This window comes from Canis lupus, chromosome 11, assembly GCF_003254725.2.
Source record: "Canis lupus dingo isolate Sandy chromosome 11, ASM325472v2, whole genome shotgun sequence".
NCBI classification, from domain to species: domain Eukaryota; kingdom Metazoa; phylum Chordata; class Mammalia; order Carnivora; family Canidae; genus Canis; species Canis lupus.
In genome coordinates, this window is record NC_064253.1 from 61343969 (window position 1) to 61356183 (window position 12215).

The window sequence follows — 12215 nt, forward strand, 5'->3', positions numbered from 1 at the left end:
TTCCTTTAAGGACACTGTTGACCTTCCCATACTCAGCATACTTATGACCAACTCATAGAATATATGGGAGAAACTTCATCTGATTAGCCAACTGACCTGTTCTGTTTTTCTCATGCTAGCCTGGGTTTGCTACACATTCTTCTTCTTCTTTTTTTAATAATCAAAATAAAAAATACTAGCAGCACAGTAACTACCATGATGATTGCTATCATTATCCAAGGGCCTTTGTGTCAGTTGCTGTGCTAGATACATCATGGATTCTATCTTCCTTAATCCTTATGGGTCCCTTCTGAGAGACTTCTGTTTTACTGGAAACAAGGCCATGGAGAGGTTGCCACATGAGTCTAAGCAGGGCAGGTAGATTCCTGTCCAGATCTGGATATTCTTGACCTTTATGATGTGATACTAGTTTTGTCTTCATCTCTCCAATTTGGGCCAGTCTTTTGCTTTTGGGGCTAAAACTGTGGCTTGCTGAGTAAAGAGTTTTGAATCAGGCTGCCATAAGTAAACCCCCTGCTCAGCTTGTCTGGTTCTCTGAGACTTCCCTGTAGGAGAGTGCCTTCAAGACTCTCATAGGGTCAGATGTATGGACCTGTTTGAGTTCTTGGGCCTGTGAAATTGAAGATGAGAACCTAAGGTCTGGTGTGGAGGGTGAGGAAGCAGGAGGACATGAGAGAGAACAAGGCCTTCTTTAAATAGCGAGCTCAAATTCCTTTCTGATTTTTCTCTGTAACATCACTATCTTCCCTCTCCTATTTCCATAGATTCAAAGCCTCAGGCACCAGCTGCCACTGTGTCATTGAAGGAGGCCTTGATAGGCTTCCCTTGAGGAGTCATGCATGATGAGTTATGACTTCTCCAATACCAAATTTATTATGATGATGATGATCATTAATAGCAACCTCTTAGATTTATAAAGCACCTTTCTCCTAACAATCTCTGTCCTAGAGATTGTCTCATTTATCCTCACACATCCCCAGGGATGAGGAGGAGGCAATATTATCATTTTTACATTATGGATTGCTATGATCAAGAAGTTTTTATTGCAGTTCCTATTTCCATGTAGAACTGTGTTAGGTACTACATGAAGAGGTTCCACTAATTCATCAGATATTTTCTGAGTGTCTTTTATGTGCCATGACAACTCTGTGATGTTGATATTTGTATTATCCCATTTTACAGATGAAGAAATGAAGTCTTTGAAAGGTTAAGTGACTTGCTGGGCCACATAAATGAATAAATGAGTAAATGAATAAAATGTTCCTGCCTTCACCCAGAAGACAGTATTATAAATAATAAATAGCCTTTGTTGAACATTTATTAGGTGCTAGGGGCTGTGCTGAGATAAAGACAGAGGTATCTTTGTTAATCCATTTAATAACCCTACAAGTCTGTTACACTTCCAGTGATCTATAATTCTCTCCATTTACCAGATGAGGCATAGAGCATTTGAGTACCATGGCCACATGAAGCCACCCATCTGGTAAGCAGCTAACCTTGAGAGGGAGGAGAGTAGCAGGGAGCCAGGTTGTCAGAGTTAGATCCTAGTTCTATTAGTTGCCATGTGATCTTGGGCAAGTCTCTTAACTTTTCTATGCTTTTTTTTTTTTTTTTTACTTGTAAAATGGGAATAATACAAGCATCTACTTTATAGCATTGTTATGTGGATCAGATACAATTTTATATGTACATATATATGTGTCTGCATGTATCTATCTATCTTAGGATTCTGCTTTGCATATGTTAGCTGCGAGTATCTGAGATCCAAATCCAGATACTCTGATACTAGAATTTTATTTTGCTTTTAAAAATAATTCTTTCAGGGGCAGAAGCAGTAACATTTGAGCTGAATTTCCAAAGGACACATAGTCAAAGGCCTTGTTCTAGTGATATAGTTCTAGCTCAGTAGATGGAAAGCTACATGTAATAATTGAGTTATTAGCAGGTGGAGTAGGCTTTTGTTATACCTTTGTAATTCCCCTAAGAATTGGAGCCTTGGGGCCTGAGCATATTTGGATGTTCTTTGTCTAGAGGTCATTCAACATATTCCTTAGAAGGTACATGGAAATTCTGCAAGCCGTGAAGGTTGTTGTCTATCCTCTGGTTATTGAAAGATCTTTTTTTTTTTTTTGAGAAGATTCCAAAATGTATTTGACTATATGTTGACAAACTGATTTTTCTTTGAACACTCAGCATTATGAATGTGGGCCAGTCTCTTCATTACAAACAAAAAAATCCCAGAAAATGCTGCATTACCTTCAGAGAATATAGAACTACTTACATATGGAAAGCTTAAGCTTTGCCTTAAACTAAAACTTCCAATGAAATTCTTAACAATAATGCCTTTTAAAAGAGAATTATTGAATATTTTTTCTTCTGAATCCTTGGAACCTGTTTTAATAGACAAAGTCCTATTGTTTTCCAACATAATGCAATAGAAGTTTACTAGTGTCATGTGTGTAGTGAACTCTATCTACTTGAAGAAGAAATATAATCTATGTTTATCATATAGGGTAGGTAAATTTAGAAGCACTTACCAAATTGGTGCTAATACAAAAAATATAAAGAATAAGGCATGAAGTCCAATCAATATTTTTATTGGAAAAACCTTATATGATATTATATATAATATATATATTATTATATACGATATAGATGAGCTATTTAAGTCCCAAGGCTTGCCACTTAAGCAAAGAATATTACGAAATGTATTCCACTGAGAACAGATATGCCTTAATAATAAAGTTACCATTTGTTAAGCATAATCCAGTAAGACCAGCGTGATTATCCACACTATACTATGGTGGGGTTAAAAGTTTTGAGAGGTCCAAATAATATTCCTAAGATAATAGGACCAGGATTTGGATATGGATCAGTTTGAACCCCAAATCTACACTTTCTAATACTGTCTTATCCATGGTATACTGTCCACTAATTTGCAGAGACTGAATTTGAATCCAGGTTCCCTGATTTGACAGCCCTTACCATTGTACAGCACCTCATTATCTTTCTAGAAGTGTATCTCTTTTGGCTCTCTGAAGTGCTTTATTCTTTGGAGACAGTCAATCACTAGATTTCTTTTATGTGGAAGGCAAACATCCAAGAGATGTAATTTGAAGCCAAGACTTTCATGCTTGATTTAGATCAACTTTCTCTAATACATACCATTACGGCACAGATCTCTGTAAACTAAAGAAAAATAATTCTAAGTTCCTACTCCTAACCCACACTAGCTTAATCAATAAGGCAATTCGTTCATATTCCAGTGGAGATCAAAGAAGAAGGACAATCCATTGAATTTTTTGCTATTGGTAATAAAACATTCATACCCAAACTCCTATTGCTCTGTGGAAATAAAAAATCCTCATTTAGCATATTTCTGTGATTTGAGAGGCAGCATGATATATTCAAAAGAATACTGGAGCTCTACCTTCTGCCCCTGAGTAGCTCCAGGGGATTTAGACTGTGACCTACTGTTTACAGAGTAGGAGTCAAAAACCGCAGGCCTTACTGGCCCTGGGTCTGCTAGTTGGATGAGCCTCTCAATTTCTCAGAACTTCATCCCTTCCCTGCTGAAGTGGAATTGGTCCTCTCTGCCTTGCCTGACTCCCAGGAAGGTAATGAGGATCAGATGAGAGAACACACACAATTGTTTGGAAAACTACAAAGAGCTACATAAACTTAAAATGCAATCATGATTATGCCAGGAAGGAGAGTACCCCTAATGTAAGGAGGTGTGCTTGTCCTTCATATACCCTCTCACCTTCCTCCCTCTTGCTCTCTCTTCATACAATTGTCTCCCTTTCCCTCCCTCGCTTTTATCTGCTGCCTCCTTTTCTCCCTCCTGCTGGAGTTTATGACCTAGGCTAATGAGACAAATATGGCTCCTCACATCAAGGGTGGGGAATTAAGGCCTGGTTATAGCCCAATTTAATTTTCATGATCTCTTGAACAAGTGAAGGAATGCTTGGGAAGCAGGCTGCTCTTGGCCTGATGCCGGCCCAGCCCGAGTCGGGGCAGCCGTTACCCACACTAGCTCATCACACTCTTGGTAGACATTTCAATTACAAGTCATTACCCTTCCTTCCATGCCTTCCTCGGCAGAGGCAGTGCCAGCCCTGGGTTTTGGTCCCAGTTCTGTCACTTAGTGGGTAACCTAGAGTCAGTCATTAACTTGTCTGAACCTTAATACCCTCACTTATAAAATGGGTATATTAATGATATCTGCCCTACTCTTCCCACAGAATTGTTTTAAGGATTGCTTTATTTTTATTTTTCTAAGACTATAAAGTCTTTTTTCTTTTAGGCTAAGACTTATTTATCTACTTAATATTAACATTTTAAAAGACGTCATTTACCTCAGCAACATGGAAAACAATTGAGGGCACTATTAAAACACTTAAAATTCAGAGATGGTCAGGGCAGGAAATATCCCAGTATCACCACCATTCCTGATGTGGAATGAAAGATTGGTGCCAGGCCACCAGCTTTGGCCAACTTCTGCCGTTAAGCTGAGACAACGTAGAGATAAGACAGCCCCAGCCTCATCCCCATTGAGGAGGAGGTGGGCAGCCTTACCTGCTCACAACTAAGAAAGAGCTAGATTGTACTGAGGACTAGTTCTTGATGAGTCATCAAGAAGGTCAGTTGGTTCTTTCTTCAGCAGATGGCTTAGCAACTTTCTGGAGAAGAGATAGCAATAGTCTGCGGCTAGGAGGCTGGAGAGTAGGGGCCAACATGCAACAAAGATTTCCTCCCTTTTGGTAACATGCTGTCCCTTTTTTTCAATAGCAAGAACCCTGAAATCCAGAGGAGTCATTAAAAACAAACTCCTTCTGGCTGCAACCTGAAAGCATCTCCCAAGCCAGACTGGGGCAGAGATGACAAGTTCAACTTCAGTTATTTATTCATGAGAGACACAGAGAGGGGCAGAGACAGAGGCAGAGGGAGAAGCAGGCTCCATGCAGGGAGCACGATATGGGACTCGATCCCGGGACTCCAGGGTCACGCCCTGAACCAAAGGCAGACACTCAACTGCTCGGCCACCCAGCGGTCCCTTACGGATTGCTTTAAATCAGGTAAGCAAAGGTGATTTTAAAATGTCAAGTTCTCTCTCTATATTTTTTAAATTATTTAATCATTCCTGATCATTCACATTTTTTATGAATTCATCCAAGTAAATATTTTCATGGAATACTTTTGGATAACGTCTTTGTCTTTCCTAGTTCTCCTGTGATTATCTGAGATACAAAGAAAGTACTCTTACCAGACTCTTCAGAGTTTAATAAATATAAAAAAAATCCCATGTCCCATAATATGCAGTGTTAAGTGTAGAAGCTGGAATTCCATATAAACTCACTGTTTTCCTACTCTTCAAACAGGGTCTCTGTCCTTTTTCCTGATACTCATGAGGCCTTGGCGATGAGTAAAAACTCCCAATTTTATGGGGGTTTCCCTATATTCACTGAGTCTTGCAAATGACTGGATTCCTTCTCCAGGACCTGCCCCATCTCTTGTCTGTGTGGACACAGGCCCTCTCCCCCAAGTTGCTTGGCTGATGTGCTCTTCACTCATTAAATGCATGAGCTATTTCCTTTGCAGCTTGCTTGTTCTGCCAAGGGAAGGTAGCTGAATTAATTTCACTGATGGTTGCAGTTTTGTTTCTCCTCTTTTCTCTCTTGTACTGTCTAAGGTTGAAGAGTCACTTACTGTATTAATTGAGTCCTCTAAGGACCTCTTTGCTGACACAGTTCTCAACACTACCCCTCTCTATTTTTTAAGATTTTATTTTTCAGAGCAGTTTGAGGTTCATGGCAAAATTGGGAGGGAAGTGCAGAGATTTCCCACATAGCCTCTTCCCCTACACATGTGCACACATTTGTGTAGCCCCATTATCAACGTTCCCCACTACAGTGGCACATTTGCTATAATTGATGAACTACCTTGACACATCACAATCCCCGTAAATCTGTAGTTTACTTTAAGGTTAACTGTTGGTATTATACATTCTGTGGGTTTGGACAAATGTGTAATGACGTGTATCATCTTCATAGTGTCATATAGAGTATTTTTACTACCCTAAAATCCTCTGTGTTCCATCTATTCATCCTTTCTCCATCCCCAACCCCTGGCAACTACTGATTTTTTTCATTGTTTCCATAGTTTTACCTTTTCCAGAACTTCATATAGTTGGGAGTCATACAGTTTGTAGCCTTTTCAGATTGGTTTCTTTTATTTAGTAATATACATTTAAGGTTCCTCTACATCTTTGCACAGTTGGATAGCTCTATTTTTTTAAGCACTGAGTAATAGTCCGTCGTCTGGATGTAGTACAGTTTATCTATTCACCTATTGAAGAATATTTTGGTTGCTTCTGAGTTTTGGGCAGTTAGGAATAAAGTTGCTATAAACATCCATGTTTAGATTTTTACATAAGGACATAAGGTTTCATCTCTTCTAGGTAAATACCAAGGAACACATTTGCGGGATTGTATGGTAAGAATATGTTTGGTTTTATAAGAAACTGCCAAACTGTCTTCTAAAGTGGCTGGACCATTTCACATTCCCACCAGCAACAAATGAGAGTTCTTGTTGCTCCACATCTTCACCAGCATTTGGTGTTGTCAATATTTTGGATTTTGTACATTCTGATAGGTACATAGTGATATCTCATTGTTATTTTAATTTTCATTTCCTTGATGAGACATGATATGGAGCATCTTTTCATATGTTTATTTGCCATCTGTATATCTACTTTGGTGAGGTTTCTGTTAAAGCCTTTGACACATTTTTAAATTGGATTATTTGTTTCTTATTGTTGAACTTTAAGAGTTCTTTGCATATTTTGGATAACAGTCCTTTATCAGGTGTGTCTTTTGCAAATATTTTCTCCTAGTCTGTGGCCTGTATTCTCATTATGTAGACATTGTCCTTTTAAGAACATTTATTATTTTAATGAAGTCCAGCTTATCAATTATTTCTTTTATGCATCATGACTTTCATGGTGTATCTAAAAAGTCATCATAATATCCAGTGGTAATCAAGGTTTTTACCTATGTTGTTATCTTCTAGGAATTTTATAGATTTGCATTTTACATTTAAGTCTGTGATTCATCGAGTTAATTTTTGTGTAGGTTATAGAGTCTGTGTCCAGATTCACTTTTTTTGCATGTGGATACCTAGCTGTTTCAACACCATACATTAAAAAAGACTACATTTGCTCCATTGTATTGCCTTTGCTCCTTTGTCAAAGATTGATTAGCTATATTTGTGTAAGTTTATTTCTGGGTTCTCTATTCGATTTCATTGATCTATTTGCCTATTCTTTTTTTCAATACTACGCTGTCCTGAGTACTGTAGCTTTATCATAAGTTTTACAATCATCCAACTTTGTTGTCCTTTGATATTGTGTCAGCTATTCTGCGTCTTTTGCCTCTCCCTATAAACTTTAGAATTAGTTTGTCAATATCCAAAAAATAAAATAAAATAACTCATTTTGACAGAGATTGCATTGAATCCATAAAGTTGAGAAGAACTGGCTTCTTGACAATGTTGAGTTTTCCTATCATAAACATGGAATATCTCTCCATTTATTTAATCCTTCTTTGATTTCATTCATGAGTTTTGTAGTTTTCTTCATATATATCTCATACATATTTTGTTAGATTTGTACCTTAGTAACTCATTTTTGGGGATTACCAACATAAATGGTTTTGTGTGTTTTTTATTTTAAACTTTATTGTTCATTACTGGTATATAAGAAAGGAATTGGTTTTTGCATATTAACGATCTATGCTACATTAATTAGTTCCAAGAGAGTGTTTTTATTTTATAGATTCTTCCATATTTTCTACACAGATGATGTTATCTGCAAACAGTTTTATATTTTCCTTTCCAATCTGTGTACCTTTTATTTTCTTGCCTTATTACACTAACAAGAATTTCTAGTACAATATGGAAAAGGAATGGTAGGAAAGTTCCTTGCCTGTACTTGATCTTAGTGGGAAAGCTTAGAGTTTCTCTCCATTAAGTGTGATATTAGCTGTGGGTTTTTGTAAATATTCTTTATCAAGCTGTAGAAGTTCTCTATTATTTCTAGTTTATTGAAAAAGTTTTAAATCATGAATGAGTGTAGATTTTGTCAAATATTATCTTTCTATATATTAATAGGATCATATGATTTATCTTTTTTTAGCTTTTTGATATTTTTATTAATGTATTTTTAAATAAAATATAGTTTTGTTAGAAATATTTTATTTAAATTATAATATTGATAAGCTTTCCTCCTCTCTCTGTCCTCCAAATGTTTTCATGTTCCAGGACCCTGCCCCCAGCCTCCTTATATGTGTATTCACTCTGTAGATGATTTCATCTAGTCCAAAGGCTTACTTATCATCCATAACTGAGAAAAGGGGATTTTGGAAACATATCTTTAGTTCTTTTCACTTCAACTATAACTACAAGTACAATTATTTCTTCTGAGCCAACTAGGTGCCAGGATCTTTCAGTGACTGGCCACGGATAAGGCCTTATGCTTTGCTGAGGACCCTGAGAAAGAACTGAATGGGACATTCCCTAATTGTTGGACAGTCACCCAGAGAGAGCATCATAGATCAAGTATGAAAGGGTTTAGGTAGAACTTAGATAGAGAGACCTCTCTTAGCAGCCTCCCTGGAGGCTGACACCCTGTCCTTAAACCACATGTCTACAGGATACGACATACTTTGAGCTTTTACCTCCTTTCAGATTCCCATGATTGAGAATATCCTAGCATTTAGGGTTGATGGGATCCAATAATCAAGAAAAAAGGAGAAGAAATCAGATTGAACAATTAGGAGAGAAAAATAGTGAAATAAATCTACTGGAGGAGATGGATGACCATTGAATGAGAGAAAGAGAGAGAATGAATGATAGTGGGGAAAATATAACCTTGTTGTAGCTTAAAAAGTTAATTTTTGAGGTAAAAATTAGACTATTTGAGTTAAGGTAGAGGATGATTGATCTTGAAGTCCAGATTAATGATCTGGAGGGATAAATATAAGAATATCTTAAAGCATTCTTTGGTTTAGCTCTTCCTCCCCCCCCCTCCAACTCAGTCTTTCTAAATCAGAAACTGAGACAAGGACTTAGGTGTAGGCAGTATGTTTTAAAGATGATTCCTGACAGAAAGAGTGAGAGAGGTTGGAGAATAAGACAGGGAATGAGTAAAATCCAATATAAGAATGCACTGTTCAATGTCTACTGTGGGCAAAAAGACTCAGTTCCATTGCGACCTCTTGAGAACTGCACAGAATTCTTCCTGGGATTGAGCCCCTGAAGGGCAGGAGTCTGGAGTATTTATCTACTGTCTCCCATTCCCCATTGATTGAGGGATGCTCCTGGGAACATTAATTCCTCTGTATTTGAAGATGTGGGCAGTAGTTGAAGTGGACAGCTTGTCAGCACAAGGCAAATTTGAGCACACATGGCACTCTCCATTGCAGCTGCAGTTAACATCAGAGACTGGCCAAGTGGATGTGAAGCAGGGCACCAGTCATTCCTGTTACAAATACTTAGCCAGAAAGATAAAAATAGGGAAAGCTTGAAAGAAAAAGTGATAGGTGCAAAGACTCAAGAGACCCAACATACAAATATGATATTGCAAAAAGAAAAATATTGAAAAAAATATTGGAGAAGAAGCAATAGGTAAAAACAACCCTTGGTACTATTTTTCTATTTTCTATTTTTGAGAATTTAACTGTCTTAGATTTTTTCATGTGACTGGAATCATACAAATGTGTCTTTCAATGACTTGCTTATTCTACTTAGCATAATGCCCTTGATATTCATCCATATTATAGCATGTGGCATAATTTCCTTCTTTTTAAAGGCTGCATAATATTTCATTATATGTATATGCCAAATCTCTTTATACATTCACCCATTGATGGACATTTGGATTGTTTTCTGGTCTTGGCTATTGTGAATAGTGCTGCCATGAATGTGAATTTGCAAATATCTCTGAGATCTTGCTTTGAATGTATATATATATATAAATTCACTTGTGGAATTGCTGGATCATATGCTAATTGTGTTTTTAATCTTTTAAGGAACTTCTGTACTATTTTCCACATGGTTGGACCATTTTATGTTCTTCTTATCCTTGCCAACACATATTTTCTGTTCTTTTGATTGTGGCCATTATGATGTGTGTGAGGTGATTGTGTGAAGTGATATCTCATCATGGTTTTGACTTCTATTTCCTTAATGACAAATAATTTCAGAGAAATAAATTTTTATTGAACACACGAATAAATACCCTAAATAAAACCTTTCCATAATGCCACCACCACTCCTTCTTGCCTCATCTTGGATGAACTTGGCATGCTAGGAGTTGGTATCAGGCCAATCAGAGAGGTAAAAGAATATCTAGGTTGAACCTCAGTATCCAAGTGCTCTAATCTGGGGTGAGTGAGGCAGCAGGAGTCTCTAGGCACAATATGTCAGATTATGTATAATCATTGTGTTTTTGTATGTTCTTTTCAGCCTGAAATGAGAAGCCAGATAGTGGTTGATACGCTAGAGGGCATGGTTCAACTGCCTCCACCAGAAGAGTTTACCTATTCAGAGCCAAGCACATTATCAAGCCCCACCCATTCTGGTTGAAGGTCAGGGATGGCTTCCAGGCCCAGCATAGAGGATGTGGATTGCAAGCCAGAAAATCTCTGGTAAGGCAGGGTTTGCTAGGTTAGTGTGATCCTAAAGATGATTGATTTCCAAGCTAGGATGTATTCTTTTTTACTTTCTGACATTTCTCTCTTCTTCCTTGTGCTCAAACTAGGATTTATGGAAAATTATTTCTATGACTGGTAAAGCTAAAGCTGGGGGAAGGTCATGTCACCAGAGTTGAATAAAGCGGTCAAACTAAAAAATAGCTTCAGCCTAGAAACTGTGAAATGGAAAAAATTCTTAGTGGCCTGAACATCAGAAGGTTTATGTTCCACACCTGTTCTGACACTAAATTCTGGGTCATTGCAGGGTTTTACTTTTTTTCATCTGTAAAATGAGGGGGACGGAAAGGTTAGTGTTAAAAGATCCTATCAATTCTGGGGAGAAAAATCAACAATTTAGCATATGATGATTCTTTTTAATTCAGTAAATATTTATCAAGAGTCCTTCATGGGGACTGCATAAAGTGCAAGCTAAAGCAGAAGTAAAAGAATTATAGTCTCCACCCTTAAGAAGCTTTTGGTCTAGAGAGGGAGGTAGGCAGGTCAACTGTCAGGGCAGATGAGCAACTAAGCACATGTTAGAGGTTTTTACAAGGCTCTAGGAAATACAGTTAAGGAAGCAAGTTAATTCTACTTGCTGGGGTCAGGTGAGAATACAGGAAAAGGTGCCATTTGACTTGAGGTCTTTTAGGAAGACTTTGATGGAGAGAGATGGAAGGACAAACCTGGGAGAGGGATGGACATGGGTAATCTCAAGAAAGCATCATGGTGCATGGTAAAGCAGGGAACAGATTTTAGTTCATTATGGGGTATGGGTTCATAAGATGAAGACAGTGGCTGAGGGTGAGGCTGAAGAGGAAGATTGAGGCCAGACTGATAAAGAACTTGAAGACCAAGTTTTTTCCTTTAGGTACTTGTAGTACCTAAAGAAATGGGATGTAGTACCTAAAACACTGGGAATATTTTAGGCCACAAATAACAGACTATCCATCTGGCAGTGGCTTAAGGAATAAATACATTTAATTTTCTCATAGAGCAAGAAGTCTAGAGATTAATTCCAGTTAGGTACAGCCTCTGAACAATATCTTCAATGGCTCAGGATCTTCCTATTCTTTTTCTTGTATTACCTCTTATGAAATTATTTTCAAGACAGGAAGAAAGGGGAAGAAATAGTGCCAGAAACCTCTCTTTGTAAGTTTGTATCAATTTTCCTGGAAATTTTCCGGATGACTTCCTCTTACATCTCCCTGACAAAAGCTACATCACATGCTTGCCCCCAGCTGGCTGCAGTAAGGTTGGAAAAGTAAGCATTTCAATGGGGAGTGATTGACATAAGGTATTTTTAATCATATCTTGGAATTTGGGAGGGTTGTGCTCTTCCTGAACACGTTATCTATCTGGTGCTTCAATATAACCTGGGTTTGGTTAGCTAGGAAGAAGAGGAAAGAATGGAGATTGAGTAGTCACCTAAAAGTGTCTAGCAAGGAAGCCAAGGAGATTTTTTAA